This window comes from Artibeus jamaicensis, unplaced genomic scaffold (genome assembly GCF_021234435.1).
Source record: "Artibeus jamaicensis isolate MK-2021 breed Jamaican fruit bat unplaced genomic scaffold, CSHL_Jam_final scaffold_916, whole genome shotgun sequence".
Taxonomy (NCBI): Eukaryota; Metazoa; Chordata; class Mammalia; order Chiroptera; family Phyllostomidae; genus Artibeus; species Artibeus jamaicensis.
In genome coordinates, this window is record NW_026522059.1 from 36286586 (window position 1) to 36296300 (window position 9715).

Sequence of the window (9715 nt, forward strand, 5' to 3'; positions counted from 1 at the left end):
TTTATTGATTTGAGAGAGAGAGAGAAAGATGGGAAGAGAGAGAGAGAGAACAATGATACATTGTTCCACTTGTTTATGCATTCATTGGTTGATTCTTGTATGTGCCCTGACCAGGGATCAAACTGACAACCTTGGCATTTTGGGACGATGGTTTAACTAGCTTAGCTAGCCAGCAAGGGCTGGAAAGACTTTTTTCCAAGTAATACAGTTGAAACGAAAAATCAGACCTGTGCTCTGTTTAAGAAGAAAAAAGTATGCATGTAGCCATTAAAAATGATTGGAAGCACATACCTCAAAATTTTGAAAGCCATTGCCTTCGCATATAGAATTACTAATGATTATTTTGTTTTTGATTTTTCCGCAATGAACATGCAGTATGTTTCATTTCCTATTGCTGATAATAGACCACGGTAAATGTGATGGCGAAGGCAGCAGCCCTTTTACAATGGTGACAGATTCTGTGGGGTCAAGAATTTCAAAAGGTCGTAGCAGGGTCAGCTGGTCTCTGCTTCATCGTGTCTCAGACTCAGGTGGGGAGACTTGGAGCCTGGGGATGGCCCAGCGTCTGGGGGCTGGGACTGTCCAAAGGTGACGTGTCTGAACCCTGCGCCAGGGGGACTGGAAGACCGGATGTGCCTCCGTGTGCGTGGCTGCCTCCCAGCGTGGAGGCCTCGGTGCAGCTCGGGGCTCCAGGGGTGCGTGGTACTGTGAGTCGGGCAGACGTGGCCTTGCCTCTTCTGACTTGGCCTTGGAAGCTGCCAGGTGTCACTTCTGCTGCTTCTACTGGGTGCCCGTCGCGAGCTCGTCCCGTTCAAGGAGGAAGGGACACAGATGCGGTTACTTGGTCACAGTGTGGAAAAGTGAGATGGGAGATGCACACATGTTACTTTTGTAATTAGGAAAAAACTCCATTAATATTATTACACTTTTAAAAAGCTCATTATAAAATACCTAAGAGCCTGAATCTCTGAGGTTTGAATCGGAGAACCATTTGCACCACTGGGTTGAGAACAATCTTCCCACGTGTCTGTGATGTTTTCTGTCCTGGGTGAGTTTCCTGCTTCCTGTGCGTTCCTGCGCCTGGGCCTGAGAGTAGATGTGGGGCGAGGGCGGCAGAGTCGTCAGTACCGCACAGGGGCCGTCTAGCTAAACTGGGTTTCAGAGCAATAGCAAACACATTTTTAGTCTAAGTATGTCCCAAATATGGCACGGGCCGTACTTACACTAAACAATTCATTATCATTTATCTGAAATTCAAATGTAACTGGCTGTCTCGTATTACTCTTTTGCTAAACCTGGCAGCATAATTAGGGGACATTTGGAGATAAGCCTGATGGGCCATTGCCATCTTCTCCTGACTCCCTGTCTGTGGGACAATGAAGGGAAGAGCTTTTGGCAGTACCAGGGAATTCTATTTTCGGTGCGGGCATCAACACTGCTGGGAATAGAACAGGGTGAGACATGGGGGGAGGGGATCAGCCAGTAGAAGTTGGAAACCTGGACTCGATTCCTGGACTTGTTGAAAACCCACTGTGACCTTGGACAAGTCACTGAATCCCTTGTACGAATCATATTAGCCCGATACAGGGTTTTTGGAAAGGTGAATAAGACATGAGTGAAATTGCTTTGCAAACCTCGAAGGGGAGGTGGAGAGCATCGGTGCCAGCTCCCCGCACTCTGAGCCCGAGCGGCACGGGGCCGTGCAGCCCAGCACCGGGCTTCCTCTGCCAGCAGGGAGCTCACATCTGTTTTTAAACAACACGCCGCACCAAAAGCGCTGTCGCTGTTTAAACTCTTTTATCCCCTGTCCCACCAGGAGCTACATGAACTAGGACGACAGAGACCTTTCTGTCGAGGAAAGAGTTAAATGTGTCATTGAGTCAAGTCCTTTTTCTCCTTTATTTACCCACTGTGACGCTGTCTTCCGTGGCGTTCCCACGAGTTAGAGGTAATATGCGCTAAAAATTACACTCTTTCTTCTCTCTGCTGAGATGCAATTCCAGTAGCTAAAATTAAGACTAGTGAATTTATTCCTGTTTCCAAGTAGAGATCTGGCGAACGGCAAACTTTTTTTGTTTTTAAAACCAGTTGCTAGGTAGAAAAGGACCCTGCATGGCTGCGAGCTGGCACGGTTCTGCCAGGCAAGAAGAAAGGCAGGCTGTCTGCTCTACAAGTAGGAGGAAGTTGTTTTTACATCGTTCTTGTAAAGACAGAAAGCACAATCCATTACAAAAAATTTTTAATCCTTATCTAAGGATATATTCATTGATTTTAGAGAGAAAGGAAGGGAGAGGGAGCAAGAGAAACATCAATGTGAGAGAGAAACATTGATCAGCCACCTACAGTATGTGCCCCGATGGGGGATTGAACCTGCAGCCTAGGTGTGTGCCCTGACCTGGGGGTGGAACCTGCTACCAAGAGGTGTACAGGATGACGTTCCAACCAACTGGGCCACTCAGACAGGCCAGTCATTTTTTTTTATTGTTTGTATTGTTGGCGATTTAATTAGAACAACACTTCTATTAGTAAAGAACAAATTATCTAGAACCTACAAATTTGCCCCCATCTCCAATTCTACCTTTTAGCACCTAGAGTGTTATTATTATTTTAAAAATCTTTATAGTATTTTTTCCATTACCAGTTAGTCCCCTTAAACTGCCTTCCCCCAGCAATCCCTCCGCTATTGTCTATATGCATGAGATCTTTCTCCTTTTTGCTCAATCCCTCCACTCTCTTACCATGCCCTCTCTATAGCTCTCACCTGCTTTCCATCTATGAGTCTGTGTCTGTTTTGCTTGTTAGTTCCGTTTGTTCATTAGATTCCACATGTGAGTGAGATCATATGGTATTTGTCTTTCTCTGACTGACTTACTTCACTTAGCATAATTTTCCCCAGTTCCATCCATACTGTTGCAAAGGGTAAAATCTTCTTCTATTTTGCAGCTGGGTAGTATTCCATTGTGTAAATGCTTGTTTTATCCACTTATCTACTGGTGGACATTTGGGCTACTTCCATGTCTTGGCGATTGTAAATAATTATGCGATAAACAAAAAGGGGTGAATTTGTTATTTCAAATTAGTGTTTTGGGTTCCTTTGGATATATTCCCTGAAGTGGAATCACTGAATCAAAAGGCAGACCCATTTTTAAGTTTTTGAGGTATCTCCATATTGCTTTCCACAGTGGCTGCACCAGTCTGCATTCCCACCAGCAGTGCAAAAGGGTTCCCTTTTCTCCACATCCTTGCCAGCACTTGTTACTTGTTGATTTATTGATGATAACCATTCTGACAGGTGTGAGATGGTATCTCATTGTGGTTTTAATTTGCACTTCTCTGATGATTAGTGATGTTGACCATCTTTTCTGGATGTCTATTGCCATCCAGATGGACTCTATAAAGAAGTTTCTATTTAGGTCCTTTGCCCATTTTATAATTGGGTTGTTTGTGTTTTTCAAGTACTGTTGAGTTTTTTTTAAGTGGTGTTGAGTTTTTTAAGTACTTTATAAATTTTGAATACTGACCCCTTATCAGATGTATTGGTGAATATGCTCTTCCATTCTGTGGGTTGTCTTTTTATTTTGTCGATGTTTTCCTTTGCTGTGCAAAACTTTTTTAGTTTTATGCAGTCCCATTTATATATCTTTTCTTATGTTTCCCTCACCTGGGAAGATTTATTGGATAAAAAATCACTACTAGTGCCCCGGCTGGTGTAGCTCAGTGAATTGAGCACAAACCTGTGAATCAAAGGATCGCGGTTTGATTCCCAGTCAGGGCACATGCCTGGGTTGCGGGCCAGTTCCCAGCAGGGGACGCATGAGAGGCAACCATGCATTGGTGTCTCTCTCCCTCCCTCCTTCCCTTCCTAAAAATAAATAAATAAAATCTTTAAAAATTGCTACTAGCAATGCCTAAGATTTTGCTATGTTTTCTCCTAGAATTTTTATGGTTTTAGGTCTAATATTTAAGTCTTTGACCCATTTTGAATTTATTCTTGTGTGTGGTGTAAGAAGGTGGTCTAGTCTTATTTTTCTGCATGTATCTGTCCAATTTTTCCAATACCATTTATTGAATAAACTACCTTTAGTCCATTGCATGTGATTGCTTCCTTTGTTGAATATTAATTGATTATAAAGGTGCGGGTTTATATCTGAGCTCTGTTCTATTGATCTATGTGTCTGTTTTTAGGCCAGTACCATGCTGTTTTGATTACTGTGGCCTTATAGTATAGTTTGATACTAGGTAATGTGATTCCTCCAACTTTGTTCTCTCTCAGGAATACTGTTGCTTTTGTGGTTCCATATACATTTCTGAAATAGTTGTTCTAGTTCTGTGAAATACATCACTGGAATCTTGATAAGAATTGCACTGAATCTACATATTGCTTTGGATAGTATGGGCATTTTAATGATGTTAATTTGTCCTATTCCTGAACATGGTATATATTTCCACTTATTTATATCTTCTTCACGTTCTTTCTTCAGTGTCTTACAATTTTTCATGTACAGGTCTTTTACATCCTTGGTGTAGTTTATTCCAAAGTATTTTATTCTTTTTGTAGCAATTGTGAATGGGGTTGTTTTCTTAATTTCCCTTTTTGTTAGTTTGTTATTAGCATATAAAATGCAACTGATTTCTGGATACTCAAGTATTTGCTGAGTATTCATCTAGAAAAACAAACCATTCTTTTAAAAAAGTCATATTATAAGTTTATCATGAATAAATAAAACTATTTAAAGGCTATCCCAAGGGGGTCATACATTCAACTAGGTTTCTTATTTTTGTATTTCTTATTTCAGGTGTAGCAATGTAGTCATAAAATAGACAATGAGGCTAAGGCCTGAATGGGGACTGAGGCTGGGCAAAATCCTTAGTCATGAAGAAAGATGAATTTATATATATATTTATATATTATACATTATTTTATTTTTTAATCCTCACTCAAGCATATATTTATTGGAGAGGGAGAGAAAGAGAGAGAGACATGGATGTGAGAGAAACAGGAACCAATGGCCTCTGGCCGCCTCTCACGGGTGCTGGACGGGCACAGAGGACAAACCGGGGACCTAGGTACCGGCCCTGACCGGGGATTGGACTTGACCTTCCGATGCATGGGATGGCCCTCCAACCAACTGAGCATCACGGGCCTGGGCTGTTAAACATTATTTATATTAAAGCACTATATGGTTCTCGGTCAGGGAGAAATATTTATGTTAAAAATAAACTCTTTGCTACAATAAAAGAAATAAAAATAAAAAATAAATTAGGGTCTAGGATGGATGTTCATGTCACTAGAAGTTTAAACAACTGCATTTACAAAAATATTTAGAATTGTAGTGTTACCTTATGCTAGATAATATCACAAAAAGTCCTGGAACACCATCTACTAAGTCATCTGCCACTGAAATTGTTTCTTGGCTATTTGCAGGTTATTTTATGATGAGTTCGACTTCTACTGAGACTCTATGTAGATTTCACTGGTCCTGTTCATACGTTGGGTTCTTGTGGGGGGAGGCGGGGGAGGAAATCTTGTTTACTTGTTTCCCAGGGCTTGACACATAATTTACTCTTAGTAAATAGTAAATGAACAAAGTGAGTGAACTGATAAGTAGGATTTCTTGAACTTCAGCCTTAGACAGCTTAGAGAGATTACATAAATTCCTCAAGAAAGTAAGGGTGTTTGGGGATTCCAACTCAGTAACTCAGGGCCTGTGATCTAAACTGTTATGGTCTTCTCAAAATGCTATATGCATACATATATGTATATATACAGGTATATGCACATATATTTAATGTACAGTATTAAATGTCTTAGAATTCAGAGATATCTTAGGAGACGTGGATTTTCAGAGGAGGTTTGGGAAAGGAACAGGGATTTGAAATAAGCCTTAAAGTATGGGACATATTTCTCTCTCTTTTTTAAACCTGTTTAATAAAAGATTTTACTTATTTATTTTCAGAGAGAGGTGGGGAAAGGCCTGGTAAGCAACTTGTTTTATTTCCACTTGTGTATACCAGTATCTCATGGATGTCAACAAAAAGTGACCCAAAGGGACTTCACAGCAGCGAATTGTCAATAAGTATACTATGCTGATCTCTTGAAAGAGTTCTGGAGAATTACAGTTCTCTTCTCAGCTTTTATCTTAGGGTCTGAACCATGTCAAGTGCTTCCCGCTGCTCGGCCAGGATGAAATTCCTTCTCCCCTTTGCCATGCCTGTCCCGCCATCTGAGGCCGGCAGAGGTGAAGGGGCCGCTTGCCTGCTGGCAGTCCCTTTGTGGGGACCTGCTGGGCTCCTTTGCTTCCTCTGCAGACAACACAGAGGCCTGGGCCCCAGCTGTGTGTTACTTTGGTCAGAACCCTTAGGCTGGCCCCAGCAGGAACCGCGCCCTGTAACAATAAAGCAAAAGTAATATCCTTAATGGCCAAATTGGAAGGGTTGTTAGCTGCTTACCACGCTTTTGGCCTATTCAGAGACAGTCTGAGGATTGAGAGCTGTGCTTGGCTGGCATTAGAATGATGTTTGAAAACTGTGGTGTTAAGGGGACAGCTTAGGCATTGGTGGGGAGAACCTGGGAGCTGTGTTTTTAAATCTCATGAAAACCCGCCTCTGTCTGAAAACACCTTTAAAAGTTTTTGTTCTCTAAATATGGATAATTATTGTTTTGTCCTCCTGCTCCACAGACTTCCTCAAAACTGGGGGTATTTGAGACAACTGACTAAAGAAGAGTTCAATTCTACCCGTTTGTCTTTGTTCATAATATATGTGTGTGTGTGTGTATTTTTCTTTTTGACTCCTAACGAGACTGGGTTTTCGTTGCTTTTATGCTATATTGTTGCAGGAGTGGGTGGTATTTCAGTTTCTTTTCTAAAGACGTCAGTTCAACCATTCAACCTGAAGGTAATTGGTGTTCGTAGCTAAGACATTTGTATTGGTTACCTTTTTGCTTAATACATTTTTGGGGGTCTGGGCGATGATGATGGTACTAAATGCAAAAGATCCTCAGGGGTATGTTAAAAAGGAAGCTTTCCTCTAATTTCTCTAGCTCTTCATTTCCTGTTCACGGGGCAAAGGCTGTTCCTTTTTTTCTCTTCTTTTCTTCTGGCTGAGTACAATGAACTTTATTGATGGTTCATGACAAGGTAGGTCTCCCTAAAGTCCCCCACTTCTGCAGGGAGTCTGGCATGGAAACTGGAAGCCAAGAGATTCTCAGTGTGCTGGGGGATCGATCTGGGGCAAGGACTCCCCAGCAGCTGAGGACCTCTCTTCCTCTTCTGGGGCTGGTGGTCCAGGGGCTCTTACTCCTTGGAGGTCACATGGACTGTAAGGTGTACCACCCTGTTGCTGTAGCCAAATTCATTGTCATACCAGGAACTGAGCTTGACCTAGTGGTCACTGAGGGCAATGCCTGCCCTCAGTGGAGCATCGAAGGTGGAGGACTGGGTGTCACTGTCAAAGTCGCAGGAGACAACCTGGTCCTCAGTCCAGGATGCCCTTGAGGGGCACTCTGATGTCTGCTTCACCACCCTCTTGATGTCCTCATATTTGTCAGCTTTCTCCAGATGGCAAATCAGACCCACGGCTGACAAATTGAGGATGGGGACACAGAAGGCCATGCCAGTGAGCTTCCCATTCAGCTCAGGGGTTACCTTGCCTACGTCCTTGGCAGCACCAGTAGTAGCAGAGATGATGTTCTGGGAAGCCCTTTGGCTGGCACTCTCCGGCTTCCCAGAGGTGCCATCCATGGTCTTCTGGGTGGCAGTGGTGGGATGGACTGTGGTCATGAGCCCCTCCACAATGCTGAAGTTGTCATGGATGCCCAAGGGGGGCCAAGCAGTTGGCAATACAGGATCACCCATGATAATCTTGAGGGAGTTGTCATACTTGTCATGGTTCACACCCATCACAAACATGGGAGCAGCTGCAGAAGGGGCAGAGATGGTGACCTCTTGGCTCCACCCTTCGATGAGCCCCAGCCCTTTTCAAGGTAGTGGAGACACCAGTGGGCTCCACAGCATATTCAGCACCAGCATCACCCCATTTGATGTTGGTGGGATTTCACTCCTGGAATTTGGAGATGGACTTTTCATTGATGATGAGCTTTCCATTCTCGGCCTTGACAGTGCCTTTGGACTTGCTGTGAGTAGAATCATACTGGAACATGCAGACCATGTAGTCGAGGTTGATGAAGGTGTCATTGATGGTGACAGTATCAACTATGCCAGAGTTTAAAGCTTTTCTATTGGCCAGCTGCCCAATACAGCCAAATCCTTCATTCTGACTTTCACCAGCGTGTCTCAGGGTTGTGGCTGGCAGCTGTGCGGGAAGATGCCCCTGTCTGCCCAAGAGGAGGAGCAGAGAGCTACCGGTGTTTTCTTGTGTCAGTTCAGAGAAGTCTCCTGCACATTGGAGCTGTGTGCGTGGTGTGTGCGTGTATAAATGTGTATATGTATTTCCCTTAAAAAGTCACACACATGCAAATGGTGGCATATGCATGCTGCTCTGCCCCTTGCTTTTTTTCATTACACATACTGGGTAGAAGATGGTACACTAGTTACATAGGATTTCATTACCTAAGCAGCTCTTTAGCTAGACATCTCGTTGTTTCCAGTGAAAACTAGTGTGCAAACAGAATTTGTTCTAAGTGTGAGCCTAACTGCAGGATAAATTTTTAAATATAAAATTGCTAGTCCAAAAAGAATATGCATTAAACATTGTTTTAGAGATTTTATTTATTAATTTCTAGAGAGGGGGGGAGGGAGGTTGAAAGAGAAGGAAAGAAACATCTCAAAGCCCCCAACTGGGGACCTGGCCTGCAACCCAGGCATGTGCAGTGACTGGGAATCAAACCAGCGACCCTTTGGTTCCCAGGCCAGTGCTTAGTACACTGAGCCACACCAGCCAGGGCCCTGCTAACTATTTTATAATCACCAATTTGTACTTAATCCTTTCCCTTCCTTCACCCTGCCCCCAACCCCCCTCCCATCTGGCAACCGTCAAAAGAAAATCCACTTAAAAAAAAATCCTCACCCAAGGATATGTGTATTGATTTTAAATTGAGAGGAAGAAATAAGGCAAAACATCGATGTGAGAGAGAAACATCAGTTGGTTGGCTTCCATGCGCTGAACCCACCCTAAGTGTGTGCCCTGACCTGGAATCAAACCTGTAACCTTTTGGTGTATGGGATGATGCTCCAACCAACTGAGCCACCCAGCCAGGGCAAGAAAGTCCACCTATATTGTGTACTAAGTTTCTGAATGAATTTGGGTTCATTTCTAGATTATGTGCTGTTCTGTTGGTGACACCAAGCAAATCTGACAACTTTTCAAGGTATTTCTTGTAAAATGATATAAAATGTAATTGAAACACAGCATTTCTATCATTTTAGAAAATTGAAATAAATCAGAGTTTTAAGAAATTTGATTTTTGATTTGTTGAGTCTCCAAAAACCCTTAGATCTATTTACTAATTCGAACCCAATCTTTAGAAAAAAAATTGCCTTCACTTTGTGCTAGTGAAACATTTTAGGTTCCTATGCAAATGTTATGCCTGAAGAAAAAAACTTCACATTTGTTTTTACTAACTCTCTTATTTGCTGTTTTGTCATTTACTATTGAAACATATTTATGTAAAATTACTCTTGTTAGTATTATTATGTCTCTGTGTTCTATTATTAAAGGTGAAATTTTCAACTATGTCTTCATTTACATTTTTTTC

At 42.4% G+C, this 9715-nt stretch overlaps 1 pseudogene; it reads right to left on the reverse strand.

Annotated features, from left to right (window-relative positions):
* Positions 1–7295: 7295 nt before the first annotated feature.
* On the reverse strand, positions 7296–8265 carry LOC119051968 (glyceraldehyde-3-phosphate dehydrogenase-like; annotated as a pseudogene).
* Between the last annotated feature and the right edge of the window lie 1450 nt (positions 8266–9715).